At 48.9% G+C, this 25,362-nt stretch overlaps 1 pseudogene; it reads left to right on the top strand.

Moving 5' to 3' along the window:
- LOC128774106 (neuroblastoma breakpoint family member 6-like) overlaps positions 1-25,362 on the top strand; it is a 30,662-nt pseudogene that overhangs the window by 1,619 nt on the left and 3,681 nt on the right.

The raw sequence follows: 25,362 nt of genomic DNA, 5'->3' as shown, positions 1-25,362 counted from the left end.
GTGAGCACAAACCCTGAAGTGGGGCTCGATCTCAGGAACTGTGGGAGCATGACCAGAACCAAAATCACCAGTCGGACACTTAACCAGCTGAGCCACCCAGGCGCTCCTGGTCAAAAGTCTCGAAGAAGAAATACCTCACAAAACAAGATATACACATGGCCAAAAAGCACTTGAAAAGATGCTCCGCTGGAAACCACTTAAAGGCATAAAGTTGAAGAAAAATGAAAATGGCTTCACTGATGTTTCCCCAGGTTCGATTTTAAACTAAGTAACCTTTTTCTTGTCTTCTGCAAAGCTCCCCTCCTCCCTTCTTAGCCTTCTGTATCAGGAAGCAGGTACACCCCAGGACATGAGGAAGGAGGGTAGCGGCATGTACACAGTTGCTGTCGCTACTGGCCACACCTTGATTTTCCCGATAAGACCCCCAACCCCTTCCTCCAGGGGCAGGAGCTGGCAGTTTTTGAAGGCCTTAGCCTGCTGTCATCCTTTTTGCCTGGGAAAGCAAGAAAGCTGTTAGTGTTCCTCCTTATCTCAGACTCTGTCTTTGTGGTATATTTTGGCTCCAAAGCACGGAGGTCAGTTTTCCAGAACACACTCAGTCATCAGGAGGAACACAAGTTAATGCTACCGTGAGTTAGCGTTACACGTCCATTGCCATGGGCTAAAATGAAGAAGACCGGAAATATATGTGGTGAGGATGTGAAGTCACTAGAAGTTTCCAACACTTGTGGGAATGAAAACTGGTCCAGTCATGTAGAGAGGCTGAACCATAGTTAAACATTGACCACTCACATGAACAGCCATTTCACTTCTAAGTATTTACACACCGATCTGTACATGAATACTCCCCATCGCTTTCTTCACAGTGGCTAAACCCTGGAGACCACACAGAGGCCACTAGTAGGTGACTGTATAAATCGACAGGATGTAGCCGTTCGGAGGAATACTACTTAGCGATAAAAAAGCACAAACTGGCGATACGTGCAGTAATATGGATGGATTTCAGAATCCTTATGCTGCACCAAGGAATGTAGGCACCAAAGCGTTCCACCTACCTAGAGTTGTTAAAAAAGGCAAACCCACCTGTAGGGTCAGTGGGTGCCTGGGGCTGAGGCGGAGACAGTGATGGACTGCAAAGGGCCACAAGGGAAGTTGTGAGCTGGAAGAAATGCCGTGTCTTGATGGTAGCTGGAGTTTGATTTTGCTGTGCATTTAATTGTACGCCTTATTTACTTTTTTAATGTTTATTTATTTATTCTGAGATTGAGCAGGGAAGGGGGAGAGAGAGAGGGAGAGCAAGACAATCCCAAGCAGGTTCCACACTGTCAGCACAGCACCCGATGTGTGGGCTTGAATCACTAGCCGTGAGATCATGGCCTGAGACAAAGTCCAGAGAGTCAGATGCTTAACTAACTGGGCCACCCATACCCCGCATGGTACACTTTAAAAATGCCGTCTAACGTACCCAAAGTATCCCCCGGTAGCATTCGTGTGATAATCTAGTGTATTTCTCCATACCAACCGTGAGCATTTAGAAAATGAAATTTAAAAACAAAATAAAATTAAACTCAATAAACACAATAGAGATTCACATCCACACAATCATTAAATGCATAAGAACACATATAAGGAAGACTCCAGACAACTATTGCTGACAGAAATTAAAGGAGATCTAGATACATATAAAAGTGTATACAGCACCTTCATAGATGAGAAGATCCAATCTTGTTGGAATACCAAATCAATATTACCCTGATTCCTATTGGAGTAGGCATTTTGGGGGGAAGTTACCAACTAATTCTAAAATGTATGTGGAAGGGTGCCTGGATGGCTTGGTCAGGTCCGCGTCCGGCACTGGATTCTGGCTCAGGTCATGATCTCACACTTCACGGTTTGAGCCCCGGGGGCATTGGGCTCCATACTGACAGTGTGGAGCCTGCCTGGGAATCTCTCTCCCTCCCCCTCCCCTACTCACTTTCTCTATCAACATAAAGAACTTAGAAAAAAAGTATAAAAACCTGGATTTCATAAAGTATTAAATCCTTCGTTGATCATAAATCACTATTTAAAAAGTGAAAAGACACACCCTCTCCCTCTCTGTCTGCCCCTCCCCCTCTCAAAATATGTAAAATTTAAAAAGTCATCATAAAATACACAGTGAAAACACAATCCACAGTCCAGGAATAATTCCTTGCAATACCTCATATATGGCAACGACCTTATCCAAAATACAGAAGGAACTTACACACATCACAAAGAAAATTACAGAGAACCGAGCTTATTGATGAGGAAAAGATCTCAAAAGGAGCTTCATAAAAGAAGATACCCAAATGACCAAGAGCATTCGAAAACTAAACCGAGCACTAACAGCTAGCAGAATGGCTAAAATCAAAAGGACCAAGAATACCAGGTATGTGGGAATGTAGAGAAACTGGGACTGCCTATCTTTGGGCGGAAATCTAGGAGACAAAGCCTTTGCAAAAGTCTGTGTCAGTTTCTCTGCTTTCCCCAAGCATTTTATTCCTAGGATGTGTACCTGGGAGGAACCAGTGGGTGTCTGCACAAACACAGTTTGGACATGATTATTTGTCCTTACTCTGTGTGTGATAACCAAAACTAGATCTGTCCAGCAGGAACACGGATAGTCAAATTGTGCTATAATCCCCAAGCAGAGTATTTCTCGGCAGCATCAGCACCAATGGCTGACACACAGCTAATCAGGACGAGATCTCAAAACCAGACACCGAGTGAGAGAACACAGAACATAGGAGAACATACGACATCATTGCAGTTATATGAAGTGTAAGAACAAGCAAAAGTCGTCTAGGGTGAGAATTCAGAGTGTGTTTGTGTTTGGAAATGGGTATTGACCGGCAAGGAGCAGAAGAGAACTTTGCGCCACGGACGAAAGTGTTCTATATCTCGATCTGGGTGGTGACAGGATGCATACGTACGTTAAATTCATTGAGCTGTGTGCTTGCGGTTTGTGCGTTTTGCTCTAGGTCAATTCGACCCCAATAAAGAACTGTTAGAATTGAAAAAGAGAGAGATGACCGAGCCGAAAAGAGAATAACAAATGACAGGAAATCGGTAACAAATATTGAACGTGAACATCACAATAAGAATGTCTTGAGGAGAAACCCAAAGCGATTCAACAGAACAAACACTAAAAAGTATAATTTCATGAAAAACAGGAGAGTGAGAATGACAAGTTCAAATAAGATTAGAATGGCATGTTGCTGCCTTAGGAAAGTCACTCTAGAGCAATAAACACTGAGACGTATTCCAGCAAAAGTACTGTCAGTCGCTTTGATGTGGGGTACAAGGTTGGCTTTCGAGGCCATCCAAGATTCCTTTGGCTCTTTGGGGTCTTTTCTGGTTGCATACAAAGTTGAGGATTGCTTGTTGTAGCTCTGTGGAAAAGGTTGGTGGTATTTTGATAGGGATTGCAGTCAGTGTGTGGATTGCTTTTGTTAGTATCAACATTTTAACGATATCTGTTCTTCTAATCCATGAGCACGGGAAGTTTTTCCATTTCTTTCTGCCCTCTTCAGTGCCTTTCGTAAGGGTTCTCTAGTTTTCAGAGTGCAGATCTTTTACGTCTTTGGTTGGGTTCATTCCTAAGTATCTTACGGTTTTAGGTGCAATTGTACATGGTTTCAACTCCTCGATTTTTCTTTGTGGTGCTTCATTATTGATGTGTGGGAACGCAAGAGATTTCTGTATGTTGATTTTGTGTCCTGGGACTTTACTGAATTTGTGTATCAGTTCTAGCAATGACGTGGATGGAGCGAGAGTGTATTATGCTAAGTGAAGTCAGTCAGCCAGAGAAGGACACGTATCATATGATTTCACTCATCTGTGGAATTTAAGAAACCCAATAGATGAACGATGGGCGGTTGGTAAAGAGAGAGGCAAACCATGAAACAGACTCTTAAGTAATAGAGAGCAAACAGAGGGTTTGTTAACCTCCGTTCTATTAAATATGAAGGTAGGCCAAATGAACGTAATCAAATAGCATCAAGTTTATAGATGTTTCCAAAGTAGGTGGTCACTACATGTATTCAAGGACATACGTATAAATTAACATTTTGACAGTTCGAAAGAGATCTTGTGAGAGACACATGAAATCCGTAAGTGACAAGCATGAAATATGGTTGTTTAGTGACATTATAAAAACAACAAAAAAACAACTCACACGTAGAGAAGGAGTCGAGGATATAGGGATATCCAACATCAGTTTAATGGGAAGCCAAAATGGTGCCCCAAGAGGGGATAAGAAAGCCTCATAACACAGGAAAACAGCCAGAAGAACAGTGAGAGTTGGGACAAAACATTTTTCTCAAGTAAATATTTATTCACTTAGTATTATACTCTGCCTCCTGTCTTACACTTTTTAATGGATAGAGGACAAACTAGAGAGATCCAGAGAAGAACATCATGACAGTCTAAGACTTTGGAATGTTTCACTCACTGGAAAAGCCTGAAGGTCTGTTTGACCTTAAAGAGAAGTGGGGTGGCTTGATGACAGCCCTTTAGTAAAACTTGGGAAACTATTTCTGCCTTGATGTTTTTATGCACACACAAGAATGAACAGTGAGAACGATGCTGAGATGTGTTTGGAAAGAGATGGGGTCTGTGGCACCTGGATGGCTCATTGGGTTGAGTGTCTGATTCTTGATTTTGGCTCAGGTCATGATCTCACGGTTCATGAGATCAAGGCTCCCGTACGGTACTGTGCAGATAGCACAGAGTCTGCTTGGGATTCTCTCTCTCTCCCACTCCCTCCACCCCATCCCGCTCACGTGCTCGTGCTTTCTCTCAAAATAAATAAATAAACTTAAAACAGAGACAGACAGAGAGAGATATGGGATCTGTGGTATTAGCACAAGGGTAGACAACTACTGAGAGTGGCCGCTGAGGGGTGGTCCCCATCAGTGGTGACCTTCAGGGGAGACTAGGCAGCCTTGGGTATCTGCGTAGCCTTGGCACCTGGAAGGCAATGGCTCCCAAGGTTCCATGACATCCCCGCGTTCCAATTCTGTTATTGCAACTGCAGACCGTCACCTGGCGTGCCAGGTGCTCGGTCTGTCATTCCGGTTGGAGTCTGAGCTACAGGCAGTGCCTCGGGCTCTCGACTCTGGCATCTCGAACCTTCTTTTTGTAGCTGCTGACTCTCCAGTGCTGTGGGGTGTTGTTCAAGTTGTTCCCAGTAGTAAGTAAAGAATTGCTGTATCCTCGCCCCTCAGTCCTGATTGAACCTACTTGATTTCACTTGTTTTTAACCCGTCATGTGTTTGGTTTCTTCTCCCCAGTCCCCAGCTCTACCTCTTCTGCCACATGTCACCATGGCAGCACCTCTTGACCCGGTGTCTGATCCAGGGACAGAAATGAGCCTCCTGGAACTCAACCAGGAGCTTCAATCCAAGCTGGAAGCAAGCCAGCAGGACTTCCGAGACCTCAGAGAGAAATTCCTTGTATCCGAAGCTACTGCCTACTCCCTGGCCAACCAGCTGCAGAAATATAGTAAGTCCTACAAGGTCAGGGTCACCAAAGTGATGACTGTCTGTATTCCTGGAGACAGGAATTGGCTTTGTGTGGAGAGAAAACGAAAGCCCTCTCCGGACTTTGTCTTCTCTATTTCCATCGTCACGATCAATTCCATTGTGACCACAATCCAGGAAAAGTAGCAGTGGGTATTTCTTAATGTATGTTTGTTGGTTTTGAGAGAGACAGTGTTAGTCGGGGTGGAGCAGAGAGAGAGGGAGATAGAGGATGCCAAGCAGGCTCGGTGCTGTCAGCACAGAGGCTGACGTGGGGCTCGATCTCAGGAATGTGAGATCATGATCTGAGCCGAAATCAAGAGTTGGAAGCTTAACAGACTAAAGCTCCCGGAGGACCCAGTGGAAGTGGGTGTCTTACCCTCATTTTGCCGAGGATGGGAAGAATGGGGAAAACGAGACTAGCAGTTTCTCCAGGTTGGTTTGCAGTGCTGTACAGGGTGGGGTTACAGTTAACTTTCTAGTGATTGATTCCTGACGCAGACCCAGAAATGCCTGGTCCTCTCAGGGTCCTGTGTGTGTGTGTGTGTGTCACATCCTGCATCACTGTTGGCCTTCGTGTCTCGGACTAATGAACTCCATCACGTCCCACTTCTCTGAGGTTCCAATGGCAAAGCAGCGAGCTGTTTCACTGGGGAAACTTGCTGATGGTGCACACGGGGCGCGGGCGGGGACAAGGAGACACGGCCAGCTTGCAAGGAGCTGGAAGATGGGTCTGCTTTCCCTGAAACTGCGGTATCCATGAGGAATGCCGTCCAGACAGTGACTCCCCTGATGAGAGGGAAGCTGTGCTTCGTGGGCACAGGCTCTGCTTCCTGAGTCCTCGGTAGCCATTGACACCCTGTGGCGAGGTAGAGGGCATTTCAAGGCCCATCAGACAATCTGTGCTCCCTCCTGTGTCTCTCCCTGAGCTGGGGAACCTTCAAGGATGCAGGACGGCCAGCAGGGCCAGGCCTGGCCAGGAGTCAAGTGGCCTGGTGAGAATGAGGGTGAGCGGGGGAGACCACAGCCCCGGTGACCGCCCAAGCCAGTGTGTGGAGCTGGCCCTCCCCCACGGTCAGCCTGGAATGGGGAGGCCAGCTGCCTGTTCATTCAGAGGGGGCTGCCATGGCGGGAGGAATCCTGAGTTAGGGGCATGTGTGCAGCGGGGCGATGGGAAGGAATCCTGACGACTCTGAGCCCGAACTGTTGCCGTTTCCTTACCAAGAGTTTTCCATAAAACAAGGAGAGGTGGGATTACAAATGACTGATGGGGAGAAAAGTAATGTTGGAAGCGGCTCTTTAGCAAGGTGAAGAGATGATGAGCTTTGGGGTAAGGACAAGCAAAGTTTTCTTTGCATCTTTCCTGATAACCGTGACACAAGTGCGGGAAACCACTTGTGAAGACGACGAAGGAAGGCATCACCCAGGAGCTTGGGGTGGAGGGAACACAGTCTGGCTCTGGGCCAGTCTTCCTGTGCTCCCCGCCATGCTGCCCTGCCCCGATTTCTGTGCCTCACATTCCTCCTCTGTGATCCTGCTGCTGTCATAGTACCTGCTGCTTTGAGTGGAGGGGACGGGCAGTGAGAGAGGGACACGGGATCCGAGAAGTGGGCTCTGCGCTGAGAGCAGTGAGCCTGCTGCGGGGGCTTGCACTCACGAACCACGAGGTCATGACCCGAGCCCAAGGCGAAGCTCGCCAGACTGAGCCACTCAGGCGCCCCCCCCCCCCCGTCTGCTGCTTCTGATACCACAAGCTTTGTTAGTGTTTGGCCGTATCGCTTTCAGGTCCTTCTGGTTTTACGCATTATAGTGCACACAAGAGTATACGGGTGAACTTTTTGCCTTTGAGACATGTGCTCATTATCCAACTCAAGGGAACCATGAGTCAGTCCTGTGGTCCTAAGGGCCTCACTTCATGTCCCTGCTTAGTGTCCTACCTAAGAGGCTGCCAGCTCAGGTGAGTGGCCATGATCAGGGTGAGTGTCAGGGGATGTGGATTCTGATTCTGCCAAATCCCAGTCATTCACCTTGTCTAGTTCCTGTCCACGCCTTGGAGCTGCTCTTCCCTCAGCTCTAAAACAGGGAGGTATCAAATACCGTGTAGCTGGGGGGCTGAGGAATGAGATGCGCAGAGCCCGATGCTGGGGTTACATTGTCCTGGGGTACACCCCGCCCCCCTCCCTGGAGGCAGCGAGCACAGCGGCACGTGTAGCTTGTCCACTGAGGCCGGTGTCTGTGTTCTCAGAGTGTGAAGAGTTGAAAGACATCATCGAATCCGTGCTGGGGGAGACGCTGCAGCGTAAGCAGGGGAAGTTGGCAGAGACCTTGACCGAGAAGCTCAGGTAAGGAGGGCTCCGTGGCTGGTGGGAGGCCGTAGGCATCTCTGACTCTTGTCAGCGACAGGTCTGGGCCAGGAGAAGGGCAGAAACTTGCCTGGCACACAGGTGCACACACACATCTGTCAAACAGTGAAGACAGCAGTATCTGGTGTATTGCGGACTCCAATTATTCGGGGCCTCGCTCAATGTTTGTATTTTTTTTTTTTTAATTTATTTAAATCCAAATGAGTTCGCATATAGTGTATAAATGGTTTCCGCAGGAGATTTTAGGGTATCATCTCTTACAAATGACACCCGGTGCTCATCCCGAAAACTGCCCCCCTAATGCCCATCACCCATTTAGCCCATCTCCCACCCAAAACCCCTCCAGCAAGTCTCAGGTTATTCTTTGCATTTAAATGTCTCTCTCTAATGGTTTGCTTCTGTCTCTGTTTTTATCTTAATTTTCCTTCCTTTCCCCTGGTGCATCTGGTTTGTGTCTTAAATTCCACATATGAGTGAAATCATGTGATCTTTATCTTTCTCTGATTGACTTATTCGGCTTAGCATAATACACTCTAGTTCCATCCACAGTGTTGCAAAGGGCAGATCCATTCTTTTTCATCACCAAGTAATGTTCCGTTGTATCAATTTATGTACCATGTCTTCTCAATCCATTCATCCGTCGATGGACATCTGGGCTCTTTCCATCCTTTGGCTATTGTTGATAACAGTACTATAACATTGGGGTGCAGGTGCCCCTTCGAATCAGCATTTTTGAGTCCTTTGGATAACTACCTAGTAGTGCCATTGCCGGATTGTAGGGTAGCTCTTCTCTAAATTTCTTGAGGAACTTCCGCACTGTTTTCCAGAGTGGCTGCACCAGTTTGCATTTCTACCAGCAAAAGTGCCAAAGTGGTCCCCTTTCTCCACATCCTCACCATCTGTTATTCATTTTAGCCATTCTGACAGATAGGAGTGGTATCTCATTGTGGTTTTACTTTCCTTTTCCCTGATGATGAATGATGTTGAGCAAGTTTTCGTGTGTCTGTTACCATCTGGATGTCTTCTTTGGAGAAGTGTCTGTTTCTGTCTTTTGCCCAATTCTTTACGGGATCATTTGCTTCTTGGGTGTTGAGTTTTGAGTTTGATCAAGGTTGTTTTATACATATTGAATACTGACTCTTTATCCGATATGTTGTTTGTAAATATTTTCTCCCATCGCTTCGATTGCCTTTGAGTTTGTTGTTTGTTGAAGCTTTTCATCTTGATGAGATCCCAGTGGTTCATGTTTGCCTCAGGAGACATGTGTAGTAAGAAGTTGCTGCGGCCAAGGTCAAAGAGGTTGCCACCTGTCTTCTCCTGCAGGATTTTGATGGTTTCCTGTCCTACATTTAAGTCTTTCATCCATTTTGAGTTTATTTTTGTGTACGGTGTAAGAACGTTCTCCAGGTTCATTCTTCCACACGTCTCTGTCCAGTTTTTCCAACCCCATTTGCCGAAGAGACCGTCTTTTTTCCATTGAATAATCTTTCATGTGTTGTCGAAGCTTATTTGGCCATAGATTTGTGGGTCCATTTCTGAGTTCTCTCTTCTGTCCCCTGGTTCTGTGTGTCTGTATTTGTGCTGATACCATACTGTCTTGATGATTACAGCTTTATAATATGACTTGAAGTCCAGAAATGTAAGGATTACTTGTTCTAGCTCTGTGAAGAATGCTGGTGTTCTTTTGATAGGAATTGCATTGACTCTGTAGATTGCTTTGGGTAGTATTCAGATTAAAAACATTTTTTTTTTTTTTTTTAGTATTTCTTTTATCTTGGGAGACAGAGAGACAGAGTGCAAACAGGGGAGGGACAGAGAGAGAGAGAGAGAGATCCAGAATTTGAAGCAGGCTCCAGGCTCTGAGCGGTCAGCACAGAGCCCGACGTGGGGCTCGAACCCACGACGCGCGGGACCATGACCTGGGCTGAAGTCATATGCTTAACCGACTGAGCCTCCCAGGCGCCCCAGTGATGACATTTTAACAATATTTGTTCCTCAGATCCAGGAGCATGGATTGTTTTTCCATTTTTGTGTGTGTGTCTTCAATTTCTTTCATAAGTTTTCTACAGTTTACAGCTTTTTATAGTTACAGCAAATCTTTTACCTCTTTGGTAGGTTCATTCCCATGTATTTTGTGGTTTTCAGTACCCTAGTCAATGGGATCAGTTCCTTGATTTCTCTTTCTGCTGCTTCATTATCGGTATACAGAAATGCAAGCAATTTCTGTACGTTGACCATATTCCAGTGAATTTGCTGAATCCATGCATCAGTTCTAGCAGTGTTTTGGGGAGTCTTTCCGGTTTTCCATGTGGAGTATCATGTTGTCTACAAAGAGTGAAAGTTTGACTTGTTCCTTGCTGATTTGGATGCCTTTTATTTCTTTTGCTGTCTGGTTGCTGAGGCTAGGACTTCCAACGCTATGTTCAACAAGAGCGGTGAGAGTGGACCTTCTGTCGTGTTCCTGACCTTAGGGACCTCAGTTTTTCCCCACTGAGGTGATATTAGCTGTGGGTCTTTTGTAATCGGTATATATGATCTTGAGGTATGTTCCTTCTATCCCTACTTTCTTGAGGGTTTTCTCAAGAAAGGATGCTGGATTTTGTCAAAAACTTTTCCTGCATCTATTGAGAGGATCATGTGGTTCTTATCCATTCTTTTATTCACGTGCTGTATCAGGTTGGTTGATGCGCAGATATTAACACAAACCTTGCGGCCCAGGAATAAATCCCCCCCTGATTGTGGTGAATAATTCTTTGTTGTTTTTTTTTTTGTTTTAATTTTCTCTTTATGTTTGAGAGGCAGAGGGAGACAGAGCGCAGGTGGGGGAGGGGCAGAGAGAGAGGGAGACCCAGAATCCGAAGCAGGCTCCAGGCTCTGGACTGTCTGCACAGAGCCCGATGGGGGCCCAAACTCACGAACCTTGAGATCATGACCTGAGCTGAAGTTGGACGCTCAACCGACTGAGCCACCCAGGCACCCCGTGAATAATTCTTTTAATGTATTGTTGGGTATGGGTGGCTAGTATCTTGTGGAGAATTTTCGCATCCGTGTTCATCAGGGAGATTGGTCTGCAAGTCTCCTTTTTAGTGGGGATTTGGATGGTTTTGGGGTCAAGTTAATGCTGGCCTTGTAGGATGAGTTTGGAAGTTTTCCCCCCATTTCTATTTCAAACAGCTTCAGGAGAATAGGTACGGACCCTTCTTTAATGTCAGGTGCAATTCCCCTGGGGAACCAGCTGGCCCCGGACTCTTGTTTGTTGGGTGTTTTTTTATTGCTGATTCAATTTCTCAACTTGTTATGTATCTGTTCAAATTTTCTATTTCTTCCTATTGCAGTTTGGGGAGTTTATATGTTTCTAGGGATTTGTCCTTTTCTTCCAGATTTGGGCCATTTGTTGGCATATAATTGCTCATAATAATGTCTTCTTTTTTGTGTGTATTTCTGCAGTGTTGGTTGTGGTCGCTTCACTTTCACTCCTGAGTTTATTTATTTGGGCCCTTTCCTTTTTCTTTTGATAAAGCTGGCTAGGGACTTACCGATAATGTTAATTCATTCAAAGAACCAGCTCTTGGTTTCATTGATGTGTTCCGTTTTATTTTATTTCCATATCATTGACTTCTGATCTCATCTTTATCATTTCCCTTCTTCTGCTGGTTTTGGGCTTCATTTGCTGTTCTTTTTCCAGCTCCTCTAGGTGTAAAGTTAGGTTGTGTATTTGAGACTTTTCTTCCTCTTTTACGAAGGCCTGGATTGCTATATGCTTCCCTCTTATGATCGCCTTTGCTGCATCCCAGAGGTTTTGGCCTGTCGTGTTTCATTTTCATTGGCTTCCATGTATCATTCACTCTGTGTCAAATAAATATCATTTATTGAGCCGAAAGTCACCAAATTCAAGTGAACAATTTGTGGCACTGGCCACATTCACACTGTTGTGAGATCACCACCTCATTTGCCTGTAACACAGTCACCTCCTGAGGGATGACAGCTTGTCGGTCATGTTTTCCTTCAGACAATGCTGTCCTCTTGACCCTGCCGCTCTCCTGACCTGTGTAGTCCACACCAGCTGTCCTGTCCACATTTCTGTGGCTGGCGCTGGGTCCATGCACAGCACGATGCACACCGTGTAGGTTCACAGGAAATGGCTGTGCCGCAGGGAGGGCCTGAAGGGACATCTCTCTGACGGGTGTTGAGGAAGACACCTGGCTTTGTTTACAGAAGAAGGAGCTGCAGAGGAGGTCAAGGAGACTCCCCGACACAGAGGAGCCTTGTTTTACCTTCTTCTTTCTGTGTCACAGGCAGGGCCCCACACACGTGCCAGAACGTGGCCTTGAGGGCTCCTTGCGGAAAATCACAGAAACGTCCGTGAAAGCTCTCAGAGAATCTATTCAACTCTGTGTTTTAAAATTTTCTCTATGTCCCACCTTAGGCAATATCATATCCTGATTAAAGCTCAGGCTGAAGAGCTGACCCAGTTGTGGCAGAAGTTACGGGAAGGGAGAGAAGTTTCTGAGCCAGTCGATCAGCACCTCAAGGACCTCCTCACCCACGATGACCCCGAGCGTTCCCAAGGCCAGGGCATCCAGGAGCAAGTGGCCGAGGGACACAGGCTGGCAGAGTGCCTTGCCCGCCAGCTCAGCCCCGGTAAGGCGGCCACAGGCCCTGTGTGCACTGAGCTGCTCCGAGGTCCTGGGCTCCCCAGACATCTCCCGCCTCCCCTCACATTGTTGGCAGCCGCTGTCTTGGTTTCCATGTGACACATGGGGCCACCAGAGGACCCGGACTAGCAGGTGGGAAAGGAGAGGAGAAGTGCACAGGGTGGAGGTCACGGTGCTCCACCCATCTGTGTCCTCCCCGAGGGAACTGCCTTTAGGGCAGGAGGCAGCCTCCACCAGTGTCAGAGCCCAGAAGGGAGGACGAGGAAGGAGGCAGCTTGTTCGAGTGCAGGGAGTCCTGAGCTAAGCGGGAAGTTCCAGGCTCCCGCCCAGGAGCTGTCTTTATTGACTGTGGGCGAGAGAGTGATCTTCGCTTTCTCCATAACTGTCTCCTCAACTGTCTATCAAGTAACCTGTCATAGCTGTGGTGATCACATGCGAAAGTTCACGAATGCACTTCAGGAAAAATAAAGCCCCTGACTTTGTGGAGGGGAATGAGGTATTGGATGTAGTAGGCCTTGGAGATGGAACGTCGTTTAGACTGAAACGCTCTTCATACAGACGGCCCGTCCATAACACCGACGTCCACTTGGGGACCCATGAGTCCACATGTGGAGGGACTTGGGACCGGGTGATTGTGCTGTCCTCGGGGCAAGGAGGAGACTCTCCGTGAGCACTGGGAGCACACAGGGCCTGCGCCTGTTGCATGACTGTGGTACCTGCAAGACACTGTTCGCTGAAATCAGATTGAAACTGGACAGGCATCCACGGATCTGGACAAGAGACAGTTTAAACTTTTGCCCAGTCTCAGTCATGGTGAGCCCCCGAATCAGAGACACTCCCTGCTGGATCTGAAATCCATACCGCAACAGTTCTCCAGGGCAGTGCCCTGGAGCTTCAGAACAAGAGTTAGTCATGCGTAGATAATTACGTTGCTAAGGCATATAAGCCCCTGTGTTTATAGTGGTGATGTGGGAGCTCCACATCATGGGAGATTTCTGAATTTCTTTGCAGAAGATGATGATGATGATGAGGAGGAGGAGGAGGAGGAGGATGAACAAGCAGAAGTATCCCTCACCACCAGGTAACAATGAATACTGGGGACCCGGTAATGTGTGGGTGAAAAAGGATAGGGACTCAGAAAGAACAGTAGGTGAGGTCACAAGAGTCCAGGTGGCAGATGCAGGGATCAGCAGAGCTGCAGATGGTAGTGACTGAATTCCCTCAGCGGCAAATGGCCCTGTTCCCTCGGTTGTCTGCTGTCACGGGGCTGCTTGTCTGGGGGAGCCCCAGATGAACTCAGCAGCCTTAGGATTCCCCGTACGCACAAAATACCCGTTCTGTCCTGTAAATGAACACCAGGAGGAGACGCATCTCTACACAGTTCTCAAAGGTCCCTGGTAGGAAGGTAACCAGCAAAGGAACTGAGAGACAGACAGCTGGCAAAATTAACACGGAATTACCTAACCAAAACCAAAAGGTTGGGGTGTCATGTGACACTATTAATAGAAAAGTGCCTGGAGGGCACAATTTTCTGCAGTGCACAGTGACTCAAGACTGTAACCGCTTGATCAGTCTATGTTAAATTCAACATGACTCAGGCACGTGGCGGTTGCCCCTGGCATGGACTCCCATTTGTCCTTCGTCTCGTGACTGTACCATACTGGGATGGTCGAGTCTCATTCCTCATTGCTCGTTATGTGGCCAGTGGACTGAGGATCTATCTGTTGTTGCTTCTCTCCCACCCCTTCCTGGCCACACTCTGCCTCTTGTAGGATAACCTTTTCTCTCTCAAGGCTATGGTCCCTTTCCTTTCTGCGACCACTCCCTTGCCTCCCATCAACACCAGCTAGGTAGCAAGCCATGGTGTCTGATCCTCCTGGTTTCCTCTTGTGTCGTTCTTGCCCCACCTGGCACAGCATGAAGCTTCCGGAAGCTGAAAAGAAGGAAGTCCTCCAGGACATGCTGAATGAATGTGTTTTGACTCCTTCCATTGGCCGAGAAGGGCGTGACTGCTACCAGCCTTGCAAGGATGGCACGTTCCCATCGGATGAACAGAAATTCGGCTCTGCTCTGGATGTAGCCTGTGAATGCTCCCATTCCAAAGGGGATGAAACTCCACCCGGTTCCCCAGGTAGTGTCCACAATCTTTGTTGCACACACCCTGTGTAGACCAAGAGATTTAATCCGCAGAAGTGGACCATGTACTCACAGACAGTTTCCACCCAGGCTCTAGGATTGAGTTTGAAATAAGACATTCCATGAGTCAGTGAGCTTTGTTCGATTCATGTCTAAGCCATGGCACTTTTAGGTCTGAGCCACCGCCCATCGCTGCTCTCAAGCTGGTCCTGCCAGACTCCTATACCTCTCTACCCCTGGCACAGGAGGTGGCTATCAGACCTCCAAATTTTGGATTAATCTCTTATCTCTCTTGCCAGGCTCTGATTTCCATCCTTGAACCATGTTTCTGGATATATGGCCACCCAAGGCTGTTGGAAGCCTTTTCTATATCATAGGAAATGTCACGATCCAGGTTCACTGTCTCTACCTGGTCTGTCTCTTCCTTTTCTTCTTGTCTCAAGTCAGCTGAGAACCAGGACAGGACTAAGTCTATCATACGTTGTATGTTTCTCTGCAGCAAGGCAGGGCCCTGGAACTTCCCGACCCCATGAACGGCCCCTGGTGCTTTGCAGCTTTGAAGATTATTCTGCTTTGATGGTGTAGATTCCAGTCGTCAGTTTAATCTCAACGGCTGATTCCTGAAAACCATTGGCCTGCAGTGTTTCAAATGGAAAAGGCCTGAATGTGGCAGCAATGCTCTAGGAAGCAGCCAGGTCCTTCCCCAAGATCTCTGGGAAAAGGGATAAGTTTTCTGTTGTGTCGACGTGTCTTAGGATACTGTGATCATGACCTGTCTTATCAGGGACATTTGCTGGCTCAAGAAGGCAATCCCGGTGATTTTTTCCAGGGCCCTACTGAATCCCTCCTGAATGATTTCTCTCACAATTGCCTGTTATGACTGTGCTTCTATTTCTGTCCTCTGCTACACAGCACACGGGAGTGAGCATTTGTGGAGGGGAATCTGCCTAATGGAACTCTTTCTCTTCATTTATTTGCAGACAACCAAATTGGTCACCAGGGGCTGAAAGGGCGAGAGTCAGATGCCCCCAGGTAATTCTGAATACTTGGGGGCTGGGAAATCAGTGGTGGCGTCTGCAGACCTCAGATCCAAGGAAAGGCAGAAAGTGCTGGATAGAACCATGTTATCCATTCGGTCAATGGCCAATTATCCGCTTTCACAATGGTTTCTGTTTTCATTGTGGTACTTGTATTGCTCCCATTTCTTAATTACGACTCAAGTTGAGTAACACACAGTCAGCTGGCCCAGGTGAGCTAAAGGCACAGGGAGTCCTGCACTCACTCATTCTCCCCAGCTTTAGAGAGAGAGGCAATGTACTTTCTGCCCCGTTCGATTTAGCCTGTGGGCACGTATTTCAGAGCAAGAATGTACGTAGACGAAAATGTGCCATCATGCCGTGATATTGAGAGAGACAGGCCTTCATGGCATGAGAATTCTGAGACAGTAGCCCGCCCCAGAAGCTGCACGCACTGGGCCACTCCATGCAGGACTCAAGGGCATTTGAACGGAAGGAAGGGAGCCACTGCTGTCCTGTGACTCTGTGTGTTTTGAGTCAGGACTGGATGGCACGGTGCTAATTCAGGCTCTTTCCTCATCAGCTTGCTAGGTGGCCAGTGTACAGAGCACTTACTGTCCTTTCTGTCTGCCGCCCCTGTGACAGACACACTTTGTCCCGCACAAAAAGAAGAGTTGTTTCTCTCATTAATGAGGCACTCTCTTTGCTTTTGTGAAAATGCCTCTTGCCTTCCATCAAAGCCAGACAGGACATACGGTTTCAGATCCCTCTTCGGTTAATCTTCAGTTTTCCTCCCGCCTCAGGCTCCGTAGACAGCTGCTAGAGGTGGTGGAGGAGGAAATCACGTGGGACTCTCTGGATGAACGCTACTGGACATATTCGGTTCTTCCTGACCTGTCTGACTCCTACTGGCCTTACAGGAGCACCGCCATCTTCTTCCCTGAGGAACTGGAAGTCTCTTCTGCTCTGGAAATGGCCAGTGAGTACTCCGCTGTCAGGGTGATCAAGCTCCAGCTGGACTGCCCCGTACATCTCCTGGTCTTTGTGCCCCACACCTGTGCTGTGCTGAGAGAGCTCCTCCCTGTGTGCAGGCTCTGTACACACATCTGGATCTGAGCCAGGCTCCAGGATGGATGGAGTTTCAAGCACAGACATCATGTGGGTCAGGGAACTCTTCTCCCTTCCTACTCCCAGGACATGCCCATGTCCCCTGGGCTTCACTGTCAGGTCATTGGACCCAAGGGCGGCATGACAAATACAACTCGCCTCAGCAACACGACCATAGAAGGTGTCTGTCAGACCTTGGATGCAATGCCTCTTCTCACCTTTCATGCTCCCCATTTCATCTCTGAGCCAGGTCCTTTAAGAATCCATGCCTGCCACAGTCAGTCAGAATCCTTGTCCAGGGTTAAAGATGTAACCTTGGCTTTCCTGTTCTTAGCCTCGTTCTCTGTCTCTTTGCTTTGGCTTGTCTTCCTAAGCCTCGTCTGAAAACCCACCCTACGTGCCTCTACTGTTAGCTCGTTTGCGTGTTTCCAGGAGTAGAGCTGTGCGTTGGCATTCCCTCATCAACAGGAATTGCGCCAAGGTTTCTGTGTAGCTCCAAAGACTCATTTTAATTTCAGGGTTTGTACTTGCATGCTGTCTGTTCCATCTCAGTGTATAAATTCCACTAAGCCGTCACCAACCAGGTATCTCACAAGAAAGGCTGAAAACTGCAGTAATCCTTTTAGAAAGTAGAGAGGCCAGGTCCCCAGAATCTGTGTGAAAAAGAGAACTGAAAGTGTTTGCACAGACTCAAAACAGAGGAAATTGTGATGATGATCTCTTGGAGAAAGCAAATTTCTCCCAATGGCTCAGGCCAGGAAATCAAGCCAGTCGTCACACTATCCGAGGCACCCTGAAATATCCTTCTCACTCAACCTGTGCTCTCATTGAGCATAGCTGAGTCCCCGGGTGGCACCGAACACTGGGTTACTAATGTGCAAGCAGGGATCTGTTTAATGTGACTGGCCCCGTCTGTATTTATTTGCAGAAAATCAGACCCATCAAGAGGAGGAACCAGACCAAGACCTGACATGCGCCAGGTAAGTCTGAAGAATCATGGGTTGTTATTTCAGTGGTTCAACTCTACATTTCAAAGGAAAAACAGAAACCGCCAAATTTACCTATTTCATCCATTCTCCAGTCTCAGAATGTCTTTTTTGGCCATGACGTGTGTCTTCATGTATTATGTGGATAAGTTCCTTTAATGATCCCTCAATTTCGATAACCGGCAGTCAGTTGAAGTAGGTGAATTGTCACTCCCTGAGGTGCTCTGTATTGCCCTGATCTCTCCTTTGGGAAATACCAGAGTGACAGACGTGTCTACTTCTGTCTCTCTGGTGTTACCTCTTTGAGGATCTGCTGTAGCAAATGGATAACTGCAAAAAAATCAAAAAACCTCACATGATGTCACGATAGTAAGAGAAAGAGTCCTTGAAGACACAAACCTCTCCGTGTGGATGATGCCTTTTAACATGTGTTCACTTAGCCACTGAATGTATATCAACAAAATTGATGCAAAAGGGTTGAACTCATGTTTAGGATTCTCCATGTGTGCTGTGAGTCATGACATCCATTCCACAGTAGTTCAGTTTGGTGCACAGAAGTTGGTTCTGTGGCCAGTGCCCTGAACACCTCTGTTCTGTGTGTGTGTGTGTGTCTCCCTGTCTCTCCCTCTCTGCCTCTCCTGCCCCCATAGCATCCACACTGTGCCCCTGAAACAGGAGGATAGTTTTCCCTGTCAATAATGGGGTTGCCCCTACGTTATGACTACACTTCTCGGCTTCCCGTGAAAACCAGTAAGATGCTGTGGTGTCTACTTTTCCTGTTTTAATCTTCAGATCTCCCCTCCCCACCAGGCTCGGCAGGGAGCTGCCGGAGAGTGCAGAGCAGGATGTCCAACAGGACTCACTGGATGAATGCTATTTGACTTACTCAGCTCTTCCTGACCCATCTGATTCCCCCTGGACACACAGGAGGGCCAACATCAACTCATATGAGGATTTGGATGTCTGTCCTGCTCTGGAAGTAGCTAGTGAGTCCTCCACTGCGAAGGTGATAAAGCTCCAACTGGACTCCCAGGTCGACCCCATAGTTTGGTATCCCTACTCTGCTTGTGTTGGAATTTGTTATCCAGGTGTTTCAGCCCCGTAGACCTATGGATCTGAGTCAGGCTCTAGGATAGACTTCTAAGCGCAGACATCAGATGCATCAGGGCCCTGCCCTGTGTTCCTCATCTCAGGCCATGCCTGTGGCCCCTGACACAAGTCAGGACATTGGGGTCAGCGCGGGTGTGACAAACTCACACTCATCTGTGAGGCACACGCAGAGGAGTCTGTCTTGTTCCTGATTTCCACACGATGTCTCTCCTCAACTGCCATCCTCTCACTTTCATCCCAAACAATGTTCCTTGAAGTTTTGTGCCTGTCAAGACGATGTCAGCCTTACCCATGTCTTTGGGTTTGTTGTTTCCCTGGTTTCACTGCTCTGGTCCCCAGTGTCCGTGTCCTCTGTGTTGGTTGTCTTCCCTAAGTCGTCGTCTGAGTGTCAGGACATAACCACCTCTACCGTCAGCTTGCTTGTACGTTTCCCTGAAGCATAGCTGAGCCCCGGCATGGGCCCACCCCGTGCATGGCCCCACCCCGTTTGTGGCCCATGTGCCTGTGTAGCAAAAGGGATCACGGACAAAAGATTTCCTTTGATTTGAGGGTCTGCAGATTCCGTGCATCAGTCTGGCCTCTGTAGAAATTCCCTAAAACCCTGCCACCTAGAGTATGTCATGAGGGAAGCTAGTGAGAGAAGGTTGCAGTAAGTTTTGAGAATGCAGGTAAGCCGTTCACCAGAATCTGTGGTAAAACAGAGGTTGACCTCTGCAGACAGACTGTTGAGATGGGGCTCTACCAGGTCAGGGAAATCCTGCCCGATGCTTTAGGAAAGCTAGCCAAGGCACATTCCCAAGACACTTCGTGAGGCCTCCTGGATTATTTCCCTCAATGCCCTGCTGCCCAACTAAGGACATTAGTGCCCGTGTGCTAGTTGCATGGGACACTTAATTTTCATGTCCAAGTGCTGCTCTGTTTATGTGACTGGCCGGTCTGTATTTACTTGCAGACAATCATAATGATCTTTGCGATGAAGAAGACCAGGACCCGACATGCCCCAGGTAACTCTGAAGAATCATGGGCTTTAATTCAGTGGTGACATCTGGGAATCTCAGATCTAGGCCAATCTAGAAAGTGCTAAATGCACCTATTTCATCCCTTCCAACACCCACAAGGTGGTCCTTCAGCAAGGTCCTCTGTGTCATGTGGTACTTGCATAGGCCCCGTTATTAATCCCTCTCAAATGGAGTATCTGCAGTCCACTGACGCAGGTGGACTAAGCAGTCCCAGGATGCCTTGCACTCTCCCGGTCTCTCCTCGTATTAGGTCCTGCGTAAGATGCACAGCTCTCTCTGCCGGTTGCCTTTACTACATTGGCGGGCATTCACAGCAAGGATGGTTTTAGGAAAGCAGTTTTCACGTCTCAGTATTTAGACACGTCAGCCTTGGGCCCACGAGATATCCAGGAGTCTACAATGCTGCCTTAGCCTGGGGTTCTCTTGGTGCTTTGTGTAAATCTCCACACAGTGTATGGCAAAGTGTTGATGCTGCTTTATCGTCTTCTGGTGTGCTGTGGGTCATGACTGTTGTGCCCTGGGGTGGTTCCGACTCCTGCCCCATAAGCTGGCGCTCTGGCCATGCCCTGAGCACCTGCCCGTCCCCGCCCCCCCCCCCGCCCCCCCCGCACCTATCCTGCGTGCACCCACACTGTGGCCTCAGCTGCAGGCAGACTGCTTCATTTCCCTTTGTGGGGATCCCGCTTGTGTTCTGTGACCACTCCCTCCGCCGTGCCCTCAAAACAAGCTGGCACTGCATGTTGACTAAACCTTCTTTCTGCATGTCTCGTCCTCCCAGCAACACCAGGCTCTGCAGGGAGCTGCCAGTGGCCCCAGAGGATGAAGTCCCACAGGACTCAGTGGGGGAATGTCATTTGACTCCTTGCATTGGCCATGACCTGTCAGACACCTATAGGCCTTATAGGAGTGCCTCATTCACCTTTGATAAAGAGGAAGTCTTCTTGGGCGTGGATGTAGATGGTGAGTCCTGTTCTTGTGGGGGGCACGAAGTTCCTGCTGGGGCCCCAGGAAGCCTGTCCTCTGTGTCTTCAACAACCTGAATCGGCTGAGAGTTGCATCCCTGCCAACAGGCCCTGTAGGCTCGTACCAGTTTGAACTCTGCTCTCGGATTCACTCTTTAAAAGGCATCCTGTGGCTCAGAGCCCTTTCCTTCCTTCTGTCCCAGGCTGCCCTCAGTTCCCCGGCTCCGTCCGACATGCAGGCTATTGGTACCAAGTGAGGCTCGAGAGGAGAAATGGAGAAAATGGAAAAAAGGGTTCAGAATCTCAGCCACCGCTGTCTTACCCGGAGACAGCTGGGTGACAGTCCTCCTTTGTTTTTTCCTGATTTTGTTTTGTTCCAAAAGGAGACCTCTGCTACTTGTGCAATTCTGCTTCCAATTGTATTTCTTGTGTGGCTTCCTACAAACTCCCTGGCTTTCCACCCAGGTTTGTGGTCAGCTCCACATTGGCTGCATCTGTTAAATCGTTGCTGAGCTGCTAGTTGTTTCTCCTGGGGCGCCCGCCTCCCTGTGTACCAGAGCACCCAGTTCTACCCAAATGATCTGAAACAGTCGTAAATGCAAAGAGAACAGTTGCTCCACGCCCCAACGACCCCTTTGACCCTGCAGGAGTGCCAGCTCCTACCCTGTCAGTGCACTTTGTGGTGTGAGCAGAGCCAGGGCTCATCCAGCCCCTCCAGGAGCTCAAGGTCTCCAGGAGACGCTCCATGAAAACAATCAGAGCTGAGAGGTCCCAGACGATTTGTGTTCTCACTAGGGGTCCCATGGTGGCTCTTCACTTGGCTGCCTGGCACGCCGGTAACCCTGCAGAGCTCTGTGTCAGAGACACTGACAGCCAGGTCTGGGTTTCCATGGGGGCAGGGATGGGACAGGTTAAGACGCGTCTCAGGAGGGTGATGTGTGTGACATGGCCTTGCATTAAGCCTGGGTCATGAGAGGCTATGAGGATGGGCGGAGATGAATGAAGGCCGCCTCTCCATTATGCACAGCCCGTCCCCGGTGCAGGTTCTGGTGGGAACGTGGGAACAGTGTGTGTGGGCTGTGATTGCCGCAGGGTCGCCCCAGGAGGGCTGCCCTGCCCCAGCCTCCCTGCACTGGGACCAGCCAGGGAGAAACAGGCATCTGAAGCCTTGAGGCCAAATTCTCCCCCTCTTCTTTTTTCTTTTGGGGCACATATCAGCAATTCTTTCTCGTTCTGCCCTGAGGCCTCTCTAGAACCTTCTCCCTAGGCTGTAGGACGAAGGGTACTACTGCAGAATAATAGGCATGAGCTCGCCTCCCATGCAAAGCCGTCTGGACTCCAGGGGGTGACCTTCCCTTCAGGGACTTTGCATCCTGGATACTTGCCATCTCAGCATGCCCAGGCATAGACACAACGGTGACATCGCCTTCGTCTCCATGATGTCTGCCTTTGTACCTGCTCACTGGCTGGTCTCACAGACAGTGGGGGACGGGGCGGGAGGACATCACAAATGGAAGTTCTGGCAGTGCTAAGAAAACTGGGGTTTGTCCATTGAAGTGTCTTCTTGCTTCAGCCCCGATGCAGGTGCCCGGTCCCCAAGGGCCATCAAGTGGAAACTTGACTTTCCCAAGGCCGGAGGTGCAAGCTTCACAAGCACCGCCACAGTCCAATACCCAGGTGGCCAATTCTGTGCCAGGGCAGCCGGACCAGCAGTTGGCTTGTGGTGACCGCAGAGCCAGGCTCCGCCCCTCCCCCGCCATCAGGAGACTGGCAGCCACGATGGTTTCTGGGAGCCAACGGCCGCTCTTCCAAGGTGAGAGGTGCGGGGGGAGTAGGAAGCTCTAGTCACAGGGTTGTGGGCGGGGGCAGCAATGGGGCCTCTTGCAGGCATGCTTTGCCCAGCTCCAAACTCACAACGCTCCAGCTCCAAAGAGCTTGGGGCTGAGGGTCAGCTCTGTCTGCCCAGGTGCCGGGGTTGCAGCCTCCTGGCTGTTTACTGACCAAGTTATTCATCATCTCATGTATGTCCCCCTCGGACCCTTCATCTGAAACCATTGAAAATGGGATCTCCATCCCATCAATGCTGGGAGCATGAAGCTACATAATTTCCAGGGGCCCGAGTGAGCAAAATGGCTTGAGAACATCGGTGAATCTGTAATGCGTAATTCTTGTGTCTTTGTGGTGTCTGAACACTTGGAAAATGGTTCCGTGGCATTGTTTCACGTGTGCTAGAGCTGTTCTTAACTGGCTCCGCTTTCGCTGGACCCCATCTTCCCGGACTCTCTCAGCAAGGCTTGTGGGCCAGTGTTTTCTCTCCTTCAACATCCATCAGGCAGCCAATATTCCCTGTTAGGCGCTCACAGTAACAGTGGAAATACTGGCCCCACGACAGTTTCCCATGCATTTGCCTGGTTTCCCTTCCCTGCAACTATGAGGGGCCATTTTCCTAAAGTGCACACTCCGTTCTCCAACACTTCATCTAGTTCCTCTTGTCCCCCCTCATCTCCACGAGCACGTCCCCAGCTTCTTTGTCATCAGGATCCGCGTCAGCTCAGATTTCATGAAGACCGAGCGTTTCAGCATTCCCCTGGGTTGTGTCGTCTTTACCGTCCCACCCTTGGTGTCCCCTCCTGGAGCCTGGGTCTCCTCCTTCAGGCGCCGACTTCATCTGTGAAAAGAGGAGACACAGGTCCCAAGTGAGGTGACGAGGGCGCAGCCCTGTCGCCCCGTGGAGATGCTCCAGAGGACGCCTCAGTGGGAGTTCAGGGAAGCACAGCCCTGACAGTTGGCTGAGGACAGTTGGTTCTTACTGTCTTCTCCCTCTTGCCTCTCTGCCACTTCTCCCTGACTCCCGTGGTCCCGGCCCAGACTCTCCTGCTGGCTCAGTCCCTCTCTGTGGCTCACCTTCCACACAGGCCTCAGCAGGAAACATGGCTCCATGCCAGACTTTTGTCCAAGGAGGGTTTCTTAGTCCATTCAGGCTGTGATAACAAAACTGCCATAGACCAGGTGACTTAGAGCAGAGATTTGTGTCTCCCGTTCTGGAGGCTGAGTAGAACCAAAATCAAACAGTGGCACATTGGGCACCTGGTGGTACCTCCTTCCTGGTGATGTGTGGCCGCCTTCTTGCTCTGTCCTCACAGGGTGGAGGGGTGAGGGAGCTCTGTGGGGTCACTTTCATAGGGCACAGATCCCTTTCTTGGGGGGATCTGCCTCCCATAGGCCCACCCCACCCAGCATCACATTGCGAATTGGGTTTCCACAGATGAATTTGGGGGAAGACAAACTATCACTCTGGGGCAGGTGGTTTTACTCTGTTTGATTCTCAGCCTGATCTGCCCTGTAATTCTTCCCTGGTGCTTAAAAGGTCACCTGTTTCTTGCCACAACTCTTCTCATCCTTCTCAAATTTGTCTATATTTTCCACTTGCAACTGACCGAAGAGTGTTTAGAACTTTATGCTCGATGTCCCCCAACCCTTAACTGCCCATTTACTCAATTAGATAAGAATGTGCTTATAGACACACATATTTATGTCTTATGTCACACACATTACATATATTCGGTGTGTATGCTCTGCATAGTGTACATATATGAAATATATCAAATATTGGGGTGTGTTCTGTAAATTCCCCAGCTTTGGTTTCCTGGTGACTCTCAAAAGGCTTGCCTTCAACTTTGACTCCTCCCTTGAATAGGACAGTCTCTTTTGAGCACCATCTCCTGGCCTTTGTCTGTTCTTTGTCAGAACTGTGTGTTTTGACCAATTCTACTTTTCTCAATTTCACTTTTGGCGCTGGGGGCATGTTGCCCTCCTCGTGCTCTTATCCTTACAGGGTAGCGTGAGAGAGGTCAACAACAGAGGCTGTGATCAAAGCGTGTCCCTCGGCGCCCCTCACACGTGAACTTCCCGATGGCCTTTCTCGTCCTGCCCACCGTCCTTATTCGATGTCAGCGTAGGTAGAGGATTTGGTCACAGGAAGATCATGACTAACAGTGTATCCTGTTGATGTGCTTTTATTTTCAGAGCAGGGTTTGGAAGCTTCCATGGGTGTGAAGAACCCTCCCAAGCTGGAGGGTGACGCTGCTGAGGGCTCGGTGGCCAACCAGTGTGCAGGTCAAGTCTTTGGCCACGTTAATGCCCTGGTGGTGATGAAACAGAAGATGATCAAGAGAAAAGTGCAGTTCGGCGAGGGCAGACTTGCGTGCAGATTCCGTGGCCTTCAAGCTTAGGGCACAGAGGTAATGGCGTCCGTGGCTCTTGGGGTATGGATTCCTGTTGCTCTGTTAGATTATAGCTCCGCCCACACCCCAAACTGTTTTTCTCTTCCTCCTTTGGTCCCTCCCCCAGCTGCCGCTGCCTCTGCCTGGTCCTGCCTCTGTCTGGTCCTGCCTCTGTTTGCCACAGGGGACTGCCACCTTGGGGGCCCTCCCATCTCCATCAGCTGTGCCATGTGAGCTGTGCT

The sequence above is a fragment of the Panthera pardus genome, unplaced genomic scaffold (genome assembly GCF_024362965.1).
Source record: "Panthera pardus isolate Hobbes unplaced genomic scaffold, ASM2436296v1 HiC_scaffold_294, whole genome shotgun sequence".
NCBI classification, from domain to species: Eukaryota; Metazoa; Chordata; class Mammalia; order Carnivora; family Felidae; genus Panthera; species Panthera pardus.
The sequence above is the reverse complement of the archived record's forward strand: the minus strand, read 5'-3'. Positions and strand labels throughout refer to the sequence as shown.